Consider the following 13,173-nt stretch of genomic DNA (forward strand, 5'->3'; position numbering starts at 1 on the left):
GGCGTTTCGGAGAGATGTGACAGGCCCTAAAGATAAATGAATAGCCGCCTTCTCTCCTTGTCCTAGTTTTTTGTAGAAAGATGCTGCTATATAATGCATGCGCAAGTAAACATGACTGTCCTCTGATCTGAGATATTCTTTTGCCCATGCTTTTATTTAAACATTTCTAAAACAGATAAATGCCTCCTTTCTCCCCTAATGTCTAATTTATGCTGTAATTAGGGTGGGGAGCTAATTCTGCTTTCTACTCATGTACATCTGTGGCATAATAATAATTATCAAGGGCTGCTAGTCAGCAGTGGGGCACTGCTGCCATGCTCCGGGTCATTTCCTTGGGCCTTGTTGTTAATCTGCAGTGCTGGGCATGGCAATGTGAGACACACCTCCACTTATCTCTGGCATCACTTGAACTTTGGACTGCACCTGACACGCAAAAATAATAAGAATGTGGGCACAAATCCAGTCACTTGAAGTCCGCCCAGCGCCAGGTCCAGGTTTGTGTGGGCCCTTGGGCAAGACACCCTCAAGGGGCCCCTCCCTCAATGATCCTACCTTCTCACCAGCTGCTTTTGCCTCCCTTCCTCTTTCTCATCATGGCTACCGCTTGCTTGCTTGCTTGCTTGCTTGGCAGGCAGAGAGCCAGGGAGTGAGTTGGCAGTAGCATTTGCTGCTGCTCCTTGCCGCCACCACCATTGTCTGGGCTGGAGAACAAGCAGGTTGCAGGGGTGAAAAGGAGGTGCCACTCCAGGGGGCTCTTGTGAGTGGGCCCCTGCTGGGGCGTGGGCCCTTGGCAGCTGCCCAACCAGGCCTACCCTTGGCACTGGCCCTCCTCTGTGTGATTTACAGTGGATCAGCAAGAGTTTCCAGCTCCCACTTTTTTAACAGCAGTGACAGCAAAATGACTTTTCCCACCCAAACTAGGATCAGCCACCACTGACCCAGAGATCTACCAGTAGACCTTCTTTCTGCCCACTCCTGCTCTAGAGCAGGGCTGGGAATAGTCCAGGTTTGGGGGATCTACTTTAGTTTTTTCAGTAGAACCCTGAGGTCCACCAAACAAAGGTAGGTTCGTGTATGCTTTGCCAAAGTCAGGGAGGTTCTTTCTTGGATTCAGAGCAATGAACACACAAGAGAGTAAGAGTCAAAAAAGCATTGTTAACTATAGCAGGCAGAATGTTACAGTTAAGCATATAGTGTAGGTTACTGTTTCATAGAATCATGGGGTTGGAAGGGGCCTACAAGACCATAGAGTCCAATGCCCTGCTGAATGCAGGAAGCCTGATTCCCAGGCGGTCCCCATCCAAGACTAACCAGGGCTGAGACCCTGCTTAGCAGCTGAGATCAGATGCATCCAGCCCTTTGCTTGTGTTGCAAAGCAAAGCTAAACAAGATATCTTATGTCCCCGTTCTGTTGTCGGGAGCCACTACTAGATGACAATGGAGCAACTCCAGTTGGCTGACGCACAGCACCTCCATGGTCCTGGTCTGCACTGAAGTGCCACTGAGTGATGCCCTGGGGGGACTTATACATTCAAAATCTTCTGTGTGCTGCCTTTCACAGTTCCCTAAACCATCACACCTGTGGTGATGGTCTCATGATGTTTAGGCATTTTTTCATCTTACCCAAAAGATAAGCTAAATTAGCAGGTGGACCGCAGCCAAAGAGATCCTCCCTGCCTTCCAAGGCCATACCATCCTAACTTGTTTGAAGAACAAGGGATCAAGCCAGGAAGCTAGAAGGCTCTTGAAGAGGCCTCAGAGACCTGGTTTTTAAGGTCTCACCAGAGTTTCAGGCATCAAAGAAGCAGGTGTAGCATGTCACACTATCTCCTCGATATACAAAGGTCTTCCAGGGCATTTCCTCTATATCATAGTACTGAAAGAATAAATAATAAAAACACAATGCACGACAAACAACGAGAACAGGAGATGAAAATACAATATAAAAGATATAGAAGCTCCCATCCCAGCTCTACAGGCACGGAAGTGTTCTCAAATCTAGGGAGAAGAAAATATAGAACAATCCAGCCAAACTGAAGTGCTTTTAGAAGCTCTTGATTTCAGCAGGAGATATACGTGCCAGCTTAGATCCACTCAATTTCATTCAAGGGGACTTGAAAACCTGCTTAACTTTGGCTGAATGACTTCCCAACTTTTTGTGCAGGTGGAACACAGGAACACAGCAACAGCCTGTGTGCTGACGCTCTGAAAGCCAGGACAGGTTTGTTCTTTTGTTTTACAAATCATCAGAAAAACAGAATCGCTGTAGGACCTCCGACCAGCAGTTCAAACTTTAGCACAGCAGGCGCAGGGAGCAGAATGTCAGGTTGTGCATTGCGTGGCTACAGGCCTAAGCACATTAGGGAGCAGGGCCTGTTGAACACAGTGGGACTTACTCCAGAGGAAATTTATTTATTTTATTTATTTGCAGCAGTTTTACCCAGTTCTTCAGCCAAAAAAGGCTCCCAGTGCAGCTTACAAAGATTAATAATGAGACAGTCCCTGTCCTCAGGCTTAGGACACGACACAAAAGGAAAAGCGACTGGGAAGGAGGAGGAGCAAAGAAGAAGCAGCAAAACTCAGGGGCCAGTTTCAAATTCTTACAGGTGTTCTTTCAGGCAGGGAAGGGCCGATTTATGGGGCTAGGTTGTTTTTCCCCTTCTTGTGATGTTTCTCTTGGGAGACAGAGGTGGGGTGCAGCGGCCCTGTGGCCCTTGGCTGTCTGGCCAAGGGATGAGGCCAGAGGCTGCAGTCCCATAACTAGGTTGGCAGCACACTGCTCCAAGATATATGATTTGCCCACAGATCAGGCAAATAAGCATGCGTCACAGAACTGTAGTTTTCAGTGCATCCCGATATACCTTTTGTGCTCCCTTATCAGAAGCAGCAGAAGCACCCAGACCACAGGGGAAGAGACTAAACCACCACCCTTGTGTCTGCTGCAGTCTTGAGAACTGCACCAGCATGAGAGAGTGGAGCAGGAGAGAGATCAGTTGCTGCAGCCTAGAAATCTGGTTGCTATTTTCCGAACGTTGTATTCCTGGGGTAGCTGTTTGCACTGGTTATTAAGGCCTTAATGCATAGGAAAAGTTTATTTGGCTTGGGTTTTCCCATTACTAATAAATAATAGCTGATGCTGTAAAGTTTGATTTTGCCTATTTTGTAATTAAATTGAAGTGTTCTAATGTTAGTATCGGTGAAATGAGTTTGTTTTTGTGAAGAAGACTCTTACGAGTCCCCTGGACTGCAAGGAGGTCAAATCAGTCCATCCTAAAGGAAATCAACCCTGACTGCTCATTGGAAGGACAGATACTGAAGCTGAAGCTCAAATATTTTGGCCACCTAATGCGAAGAGAAAACTCTCTGGAAAAGACCCTGATGCTGGGAAAGACTGAAGGCAAAAGGAGAAGGGGACGGCAGAGGATGAGATGGCTAGATAGCATCACCGATGCAATGAGTATGAACTTGAGCATGCTGCGGGAGAGAGCGGAGAAGGCCTGGTGTGCTATGGTCCATGGGGTCACGAAGAGTCGGACATGACTGAATGACTGAACAACAACGACGATTGTAATTGGGATGCTTTTTTGTTTTTGTATTGCTGTTTTGTTAGCTGCTTTGGGCACTTTTTGTGGAAAAGCGGCATATAAATTAAATGATGGTGATGATGAGGGAGGGCTCCTAGTGGAAGACAACTCATCTGGGATCACCTCCACTGAATCTAAAACTTGGTGCAGCTTTTCTCCCCAACCTGGGGCCTTCCAGAGGCTGGTGGACTCCAACTCCCATGAGCCCCAGCCAGTAGGGAGTGATGGGCCTTGTAGTCCAAAGCATCTGCAGGACCCCAGGCGGGCCTTTTCAGAAGCCAACCCGTCCCGATCGACTCTGATGGTATTTCCACCTCAACTCCTGTGTGAACGGGAAATCTACAGCTTTAATTCGCGCCCAATGCAATCTTTATTTATTTATTTATTTATTTTTGAAAAAATGAAGTGTAAGAAAAATCCAAGGCTTGCAGCGAAGATCCTAAACAGCACGCGGATGATCTTTCTCCTGGAAAAAAGTGGCATCTGGGGCAAAACTGAACTCCGGCAGGGACGCCCGGCCCTATTGCTTCCTCTTTCTTGCAACCCGCCCACTTCCCCACTCCAAAATCGTATGCCCGGGAGTCATGTGACCGAGGATCAGGTGACTTGATTGCTCTTTGCTGCAGGAGTATTGCAGTAAAAGCAGATTTGCTGCTGGTTGGTGCTCAGGACCTGGCATCCTTCTGGGTAAGGGTCATGGGTATACACACACACACACACACACATATTGTGGTGGGTGGGGTGTCTTTGTTTTTTTTTGCGGGGGGGAGATGTTGATGGGCAGGAGAAGATGGGGTCTGCTTTCGACCCTTCCCTAGCTTCAACCTAAGGATGGTGGAATAATAATAATAATAATAATAATAATAATAATAATAATAATAATACCACCTGTATGGGGTGGACAGAGTTTAGGCTGGTGGGGTGGGCTTCGTTTTTCACCAGAACCCCGAGATCCACCGCAAAGCAATTGATAGAGGATGGGGGACGTGTGGAATTGAGGGACGAGGCTGCCTCCGAGCCTGCGGGGCTCCGTCCAGGGATTCGTTTCGCGTCCCAAAACTGGAGCTTGCCTAATCCTTTTTCTCTCCCACGCTCCCCTCGCAGCTGCCTTGATTTTAGCAGCTTAATTTCAGAGGGGGAGGTGTTTTGTTTTCGCTGTTGTGGGATAAGCAAACTGGTGCTGCAGTGATTGTAGCAATTTAGAGACATTTCCTTACCAGACACATTGGGATAGGAATTTGGAGATAATCCCTAAAGAAAGGGGTGAGGGGGTGGAGCCGGAACTGGCAGAAGGAGCTCCAACAAAGAACTCTTGTTGCTGTAACTCTTTGTAATAAAACCACCGAGTTATCTTCTTAAGATACGGACCCAAACGTATTGCTGGTGCCCCACCTTAATGTTTTGGACTACAACTCCCATCAGCCTGAGCCAGCATGGACCAGTAGTCCAAAACATCTGCGGGGGGGGGGGGCGCCAAGTTGCCTATCTCTAACTCCCCATCTGCTATTTCCCACCCATGCTTTACAAAGTATAACTTCGTAGGTCTCTGCCCCAAGGAATTTGCAATCTAAAATTTGACAGGGGAGGGGGGAACAACAGAGGAAGGGGAGGAAACGGGGTGGGCGTGGGGAGTGAGAAACAGCGTAGTGATCTGTGATTGTTTCAGGCTGCACTTCTATAGACACATATACCTGGGAGTGTGTCTCATTGAACTCAATGAGGCTTACACCTGAGCAGACATCTATAAGATTGCATTGTCCGTTCCACATTCTTTGGCTGAGGGCTGCCTTCTCCAACCTGGTGCCCCCCTCCTGAGGTGTCAGACTACATTGTCCATCATACCCAGCCAGGATGGCAAAGGCTGGGGTAGGGCATGGAGGCTGTGCTTCTCAGAAAAGGCACGTTTTGAGGTGCACTTTGAGGCACTAGACAAAGATTTCTTGTTGGTTAATAGTTTATTTACAGAAATCTTGATGTATTTTTTTGCCACTTCAAGTCTTGCTATGCTGCTTGATAACATCCAGCCTGAGGATAGCTTGTTAAAGTTCAAACATTCCTTGTTGCATACCAAAAAATAAAAATCAAAGCAAGTTTCTAGCCCTTATGAACATAGCCTTGAAAATGTGTGGGTGACGATGCAAGCTTGTTAAAGTTCAATATTTGAACTTACGGTATTTGCTTACGAAGTTTCATTTTGCATGATTGTTATGTGGTTGTTGTTTTTCTTTTAATGCATACAATGTTGAGGATACAACCCAGCAAACTAGGTGGTTACTTCTCTTTGTGCTCAGTGGCTGATTCTACATACATGCAAATGTTCTTGTTGATAGAGTTTAAATAACTATTTTAAAAACATGAGACCAGGTTCCAGCGTTGTCTCTAGTTAACAGTGGTATAATAAGAGCTTGATCAGACCAAGGCCTGGGTACTATCCATTGAAATGAGTGCGATTTAAATGAATGGGTGAATCTACTCTAAGTAGGACTAACACTGGATGCTACCCCCTGTGTTCTGCAAAAACAACAAAGAGTCTTGTGGCACCTTATACTCTCATAAGCTTTCAGGTAGACACTGTCTACTTCATCAGATGCTTGATGTGTCAACCTCAAACTCTGATAACCTCTCTCTGGTTTACTGCAATGTTATACATGGGGCTGCCTTAGAAAACGGCCCAGAAAGTTCAGCTAGTCCAAAATAGGGCAGCAAGATTGTTAACAGGGACTGGCCAACAAGATCACATTACGCCAGTACTTTTCCATCTGCATTGGCTGCCAGTCCATTTCCAGGCCCAAATCAAAGTGCTGGTGTTAACATTCAAAGCCCTAAACGGTTTGGGGCCAGGTAATCTGAAAGATCGCCTCCTCCTATATGTGCCTACCCAGACCCTAAGGTCATCCTCAGCAGTCCTTTTCCGGGAGCCCCTGCCAAAGGAAGTGAGGCAGATGGCTACCAGGAAGAGGGCCTTTTCTGCTGTGGCACCCCGGCTGTGGAATGAGCTCCCTAGAGAGGTTCCCCTGGAACTCAAGTTGTACTCCTTCTGGCACCAGGTGAAGACCTTTTTATTCTCCCAGTATTTTAGCATTTTAGCTTCCTAGTCTTTTAGCTTTAGTGTTTTAAATCTGTATTTTAAATCTCTGCATTGCTGCAGTGATTTATATTGTTTTATACTGCGCTTTGTGGTTTTAATTTTTGTGAACCGCCCAGAGAGCTTCTGCTATTGGGCGGTATAGAAATGAAATAAATAAAAACAGGCTGATATAGATACACACACAGAGGTGGGGATGTAAACAGTGTTGTCAGAGGGAATTGAAAGAGTTGCGGTCACAATTATGCAGACATTGCAGTGGTAAGCCGATTAAGGTTTTGAAATGCCCAAATATTCAGGCAATGACTATTATCTTAGCAGGTGCCATTCACAAAACATTGTTGGCTGATAATACATATATCATTGCAACAATGAGCTGATCAACATATGTAGTGGGATTTTAAAAAACAAAACAAAAAAGCATTGGTCTTACTCAAACTACAGGAAATAGAGTTGAATTTCTTAGGGAATTTTCTGGGAGTTGTAGGCCTTTTCTCTGTCTAAACATACATAGGATTGCGCCCGTAATGAATTGTACTTCCGGCAATTTCATGTTGATACCTCTCTTTGAAAATTCCTTTGTTCAGGAATGGGCACTTTCTGGAGGACAGCTTGTTAATGTTCAAACATTAATTGTTGCTTACCCTGCCCCCCCAATCAAAGCAAGTTTCTCACTCTTATGAAGATAGCCTTGAAAATGCACTCCAAAACAAAACAAATGATCACCAGTAGTGTGTCCAGTTTATAAATTCTATGGATGTGTCCTTAGAGATTGAATATTCGCCCACTGGTTTCTGAACATTGCCTTTCCTCATGTCTGATTTCTGTCCATTTATTCTTTTGCATTTCCCACTGTGGCTGAGCAGCTGCCTCCCGGAAACCCTGGCGCTTATCTTCCTAATCTTGTATTCAGAGGTAGACTGCATATTTACATGGAGTTTCTGCTCCTAAGTAGCATGGTTATTAACATAAGATCATAGATCCCCACAGTGAAGAATCAGATGCTGTTGGGCAGCCCACAAAAAGGGCATGATGGTAACAGGCCTTAGCTAAGCAGAGTCAGCCTTGGTTAGTACTTGGATGGGAGACTGCCTGGGAATAAGGCTTCCTGCATTGAGCAGGGGGTTGGACCTGATGGTCTTGTAGGCCCCTTCCAACCCCATGATTCTATGAACCCCAAGGTCACCAACATGGTGCCCTTACGCATCAATGCACCCAACAGTAGAGGCTGTGAATCCAATCTGGGTTTCAATCAGAACCAGCCAGAACTCTGAAGGAGCGATCCAAGGTGCTGAATCCAACCGCCTAATAGCTTCAGCACCTTGGATTGCTCCTTCAGAGTTCTGGTTGGTTCTGACTGAGAATAGATGCACAGCCCCACCGAAACAGAAGGCCACCAGCCTCCACTGGCACCTATGCAGACCTGTCTTGGCTCTTCGCAGGCTCCCTGCCTCACCTAATTAAAAAATAGATACATTAAAGGTTTTTTAAATTACTTTTTAAGTGGGAGGCAAGAATACTGCTAACCAAAGTGCTAGCTCCAACACGATCTTAATTTCTAAGAATGCCTATGGGCCCCATGTGGGCTCTTGGGCGCTTGGCAGAGAGGTGTTTTGCCTATGTTGTATGTGTTTCTGTGTTGATGTTGTTTAGCTTTTGGGTGTGGGTGTGTGTATAATAACTTGTTTTGGTGTAGTGTGTGCTTTGCCTGGGTTTTCTGTGTGTGTGTGTGTGTGTGTTGTCTGTTAGTGTGGCTGTGAGTCTTTCCTGGTGTTTAAGCTCAGCCCACCCTTCTACCATGCTGCCGGGTGGATGCTGGGAATTGTAGGAGTTTTCTATCTAAACCTGTATAGGATTATGCCTTTAACGTTTCTTTTATCCTCACCAGTTTGTCTTCTGGGAAATTGGTGATCTGTGTTGCTTTACTGGCCACACTCACCATAGCATACCAGCGACACCCACCATTTTGTGAATAGGCAAGCTCCTCCCCAGCAGCCATTTTGCAAGAGTGCCCATGACACGCGCTCAAAATTCCAAACTTGCCCATTGGGCCAAATGGGTCAGGGACCCAGCCTACCCCATCGCTTGCTTGTCCCCAGCATCTGGCATTCAGTGGGATGCTATGTAGCCATCCTGACCGATAACCTCTCCTCCTACTCTGTGATGCATCTGATTCCCTTTTCTTTTCTTTTTTTTGGAATATATTTTTATTTATTTTATCTTTATAAACACTACCAGAATTACCAACAACCTACTCAGTACTTCAATTCTCATCCATACAATATTTTAGTTAGGACAGCATAATAACAGAAAGAGAAGAAAGAAAGGAAAAAATAAAAATAAACTCCAGCATCTCCCAACCTCCAATGGTATTCTATTTTAAAAAACTATATCTATTATACAATCTTACAATTTAGTAAAACAATCTTTTATATCAACCCAACAGTTCTACACTTCATTCCCAAAAGTCTGAATATTAATAATAAGAATAAGAATAGTAGTAATCAAAAAGAGAGAGTATAGTATTGTATAATAATAAAACTTAAGATAAATGTTCAACAGTCAATAATATTTTTTATACTACATATTTTGTCTATTTTAAAATATAAAATAGAAGAAGATACATAAAGAGAAAGGGAGAAAAAAAAATAATAAAAAAGAATACATAAAGGTAAACATCTGATTCCCTTTTCAAGCCATCTAAGCCCACACTTTGTGGCAGTGAGTTCCATAGATGAAAGTTGCATTGTGCGAAGAAAGAAAAAGGAAAATAGTCATAGTCAATTTATTTGTAGCCTGCATTTCCCACTGTGTGTTGTGCTCAAAGCGCCTCACAAAAGAAATGAATCCAATCACTATTTTGATAATGCAATATTAATTTAATGACAATGCATTTAAATTTACGGATGAGAAACATAAATGAACCCTAGACATATCCAGTGGAGGCTGGTGGCAGCTGTGAATGCATTTGGGGTTTTAGTCAGAACCAGCCAGAACTCTACAGGAGCTATCCAAGGCACCACACCTATTTTGAGGATAGGGTTCAGCACCTTGGATAGCTCCTTTAGAATTCTGGCTGGTTCTGACTGAAACCCAGAATGGGTTTGCAGCCTCGCTGAAATCAGAGTCATCAGCCTCCACCGTACATACCAATAGATCAGGCAGCAATGCCCAGTATCAATAATATCAACATTATACTCACATTAAACAATTAGCATGAGCTGCTGAGTGAAGAGAATAAAATATCTCATCCACATCAAGGTCATAGCAAAAAAAGGGAAAGAGCATCCCTCTGCACGCACACTATTTATTTATTAATATTTATTATTCATTATTGCATTTTTATCCCACCTTTCCCCTCCAAGCAGCCCAAGGCAGCTTACATGGGCCTCCTCCTCTCCATTTTATCCTCACAACAACCTTGTGAGGTAGGTCAGGCTGTGTCAGCAATTGGCCCAAAGTCATCCAGTGAGATTCATGGATGAGTGGGGACTTGAACCCGGATTTCCCAAGTCCCAGTCCAGCGCTCTAACCACTATGCCACACTGGCTCCCAAGGCACAAGCCACTTCAAATAGCTGATCCTCAAGCATCCAGGAAGAGACCCGCCTCTTGCCAGGACCCATGTCCTGCATACTTCTTCTACAGTATTGCAGTCATGTTTCTGCCTAGGGGTGCTGATTTTCCTCCCCCACCCCCTGGCCTCCCAAAAGCTAGACTCTGGTGCTTTTAACATCTTTTAACAGCAAGCAAAGATTCAAGTGGCAAAAGTGTGCTCTAGTCTACACCATACATAATTAAACTTCTGCAACTACATTGCTACCAGATGGAATGCTGGCTTAGATGTTTATTATTGTTATTTTTTGCCTCTGCCCAAATAGGTGGAGTTCACCGCTCTGTCACTGGATGTGTAGCTGGCCCGTCTCCCTCTTGCCCTGGTTTTAATTCACACAGACACACAAACTCTCCTGGAGTCAGAAGGCTGAGATAAGCAGAGAGGTGTTCCGGCTACCAAGTTGGCGTGTGGCTAGATAGCATCACTGATGCAATGAATATGAACTTGAGCACGCTCCGGGAGAGAGCGGAGGACAGGAAGGCCTGGCGTGCTGTGGTCCATGGGGTCACGAAGAGTTGGACACGACGGAATGACTGAACAACAACAACAACATCCTGAAGTCCTGCGCTCCGTGGGCAGGCAGCATGGACTCCAACCCTCTGTCCCTGTGGCACATTATGCAGTTTTATTTAGGCACAGCTCTGTAGTGTGTGGAGGCAATCCAGCCACCCTTGCAGCAGAGGCAGCAATAAAAACAGCTTCCGTGTTCTTTCATGCCAGTCAGGGCCAGCCTTAGGGGTGGGCAAGCTGGGTGGTTCCCTGGCACCAAGCTGATTTCAGTGGCTGTGGCGTTTTTTAATGTACTGTCTGCAGTGAGCTAGGGTGGCAAAAAGCAAGTGTCTGTAACCTTTCTTTCAAGGGTCTACAGGTTGTTTGGGTTGTTGTTGTTAAGTCATGTCCGACTCTTCGTGACCCCATTGACCACAGCGCGCCAGGCCTTCCTGTCCTCCGCTCTCTCCCGGAGCGTGCTCAAGTCCATATTCATTGCATCAGTGATGCTATCTAGCCATCTCATCCTCTGCCGTCCCCTTCTCCTTTTGCCTTCAGTCTTTCCCAGCATCAGGGTCTTTTCCAGTGACTTTTCTCTTCGCATTAGGTGGCCAAAATATTTGAGCTTCAGCTTCAGTATCTGTCCTTCCAATGAGCACTCAGGGTTGATTTCCTTTAGGATTGACTGATTTGACCTCCTTGCAGTCCAGGGGACTCGTAAGAGTCTTCTCCAGCACCACAGTTCGAAAGCATCCATTCTTCTGTCACTGCTTCCATTTCTTCCCCTTCCATATGCCAGGAAGTGATGGGGCCAGATGCCATGATCTTCGTTTTTTTAATGTTGAGTTTCAAACCAGCTTTTGCACTCTCCTCTTTCACCCTCAACAAGAGGCTCTTTAGATCCGCTTCGCTTTCTGCCATTAGGGTGGTATCGTCTGCGTATCTGAGGTTGTTGATCATTCTCCCGGCAATCTTAATTCCGACCTGTGATTCATCCAACCCGGCGTTTCTCATGATGTACTGTGCATATAAGTTAAATAAGCAGGGCGACAATATGCAGCCTTGACGTACTCCTTTCCCAGTTTTGAACCAGTTGTTTGGGTACTAACTACAAAAATATTCTTCTTTCAGTTGGCTTTAAAGTACATTTCTTTTTCAATTTCCGCTTTGATGTCATTTGCACGAGGTAAAAATCAGTGGAATGGAGCTTTACTTTGAGGCAACCTTACTGAGTAAATTTTTTGAGGCAACCTTACCGAGTACGTTTGCTTTAAAGTACTTTGAGGCAACCTTACTGAGTACGTTTTTGAGGCAACCTTGCCGAATACGCTTTACTTTGAGGCAACCTTACCGAGTACGTTTGCTTTAAAGTACGTGTCTTTTTCAAGTTCCGCTTTGATGTCATTTGCATGAGGTAAAAATCAGTGGAACACAGGTTTACTTTGAGGAAACTTTACCAAGCACTTAGCACTTCAAATACCACAAGCACTATAAGCATGATATAAATAATAAACCAAAGCCATAAGCTGTCAGGGGTCAGCTGGACGCCTTCTTTATTTATAACTTTTCTTTATTATTTTTGCAGATAAAAATAATGGATATTCTGAAATAAAGAATGCTTACCAAAACATAGGAACTGCTACAAAACAAAAATAAGTAAAACCTGTGGTGGTTCTGCTGTGTTGCATGGTGCACTGACACTGCTGAGAATGTGGCTTTTCCAGCTTCAGCTTGTGCAAACTGTCACACAAGTTGCTGAGGGATTAAGGTTTGGAGCAATGGCGCTCTCAATGGACATCACACCTGCACCAGGCCCTGTAAATCCTCGGGGTGGCCCTACAAAATTGACTGTGGGGGTGGAGGGGCAACAAAGGTATTCCTTGCCCAGGTGCTGTTTATCTTCCAGCCAGCCCTGGTGCAAGTATTTCGAGTACTAGAGCAAAGAATGCTCACCATGAAGGATGTGAGCTTGGCAGAAGAAGTAACTTGATCTGCAATTCTGGCCTTATTCAAATTTAGGGTGTGACCACATTTGGAACGCTGTGTACAGTTCTGGTCGCTGCACCTCAAAAATGGATATGTCAGAGCTAGAAACGGGCAACCAAAATGATCAAAGGGCTGGAGCCGCCCCCCTCTGAGGAAAGGTTACGATGCCTGGGTCTTTTTAGCTTAGATGAAAGGCAAGTAAGGGGAGATGGAGGTGTACCAAATGATGCCTGGTGTGGAGAATGTGGATAGGGAGGTGTTTTTCTCCTTCTTTCATAATCCTAGAACCCAGTGGGGTCACCCCATGAAGCTGAACAGTGGGAGATTCAGGACAGATGAAGGCAAGGGCTTCTTCACACAGTGCATAGCTTAAAATTATGGAATTTGCTCCCAGAAGATGTAGTGAGGGCCGCC

General features: G+C 45.2%; 1 protein-coding gene across 3 annotated transcripts in view; it reads left to right on the forward strand.

The window, feature by feature from the left end:
* The first annotated feature begins 4,196 nt into the window (after window positions 1-4,196).
* LOC146334501 (lysosomal acid glucosylceramidase-like) overlaps window positions 4,197-13,173 on the forward strand; it is a 43,819-nt gene continuing 34,842 nt past the window's right edge. For all 3 annotated transcript variants that reach the window (XM_084824332.1, XM_084824333.1, XM_084824334.1), the window contains exon 1: window positions 4,197-4,271. The gene's annotated coding sequence lies outside the window, so the exon portion shown is untranslated. The remainder of the gene's footprint in view (window positions 4,272-13,173) is intronic.

This window comes from Heloderma suspectum, chromosome 17 (assembly GCF_057233095.1).
Source record: "Heloderma suspectum isolate Gila_16-S chromosome 17, 16-S_ref, whole genome shotgun sequence".
Classification (NCBI taxonomy): domain Eukaryota; kingdom Metazoa; phylum Chordata; class Lepidosauria; order Squamata; family Helodermatidae; genus Heloderma; species Heloderma suspectum.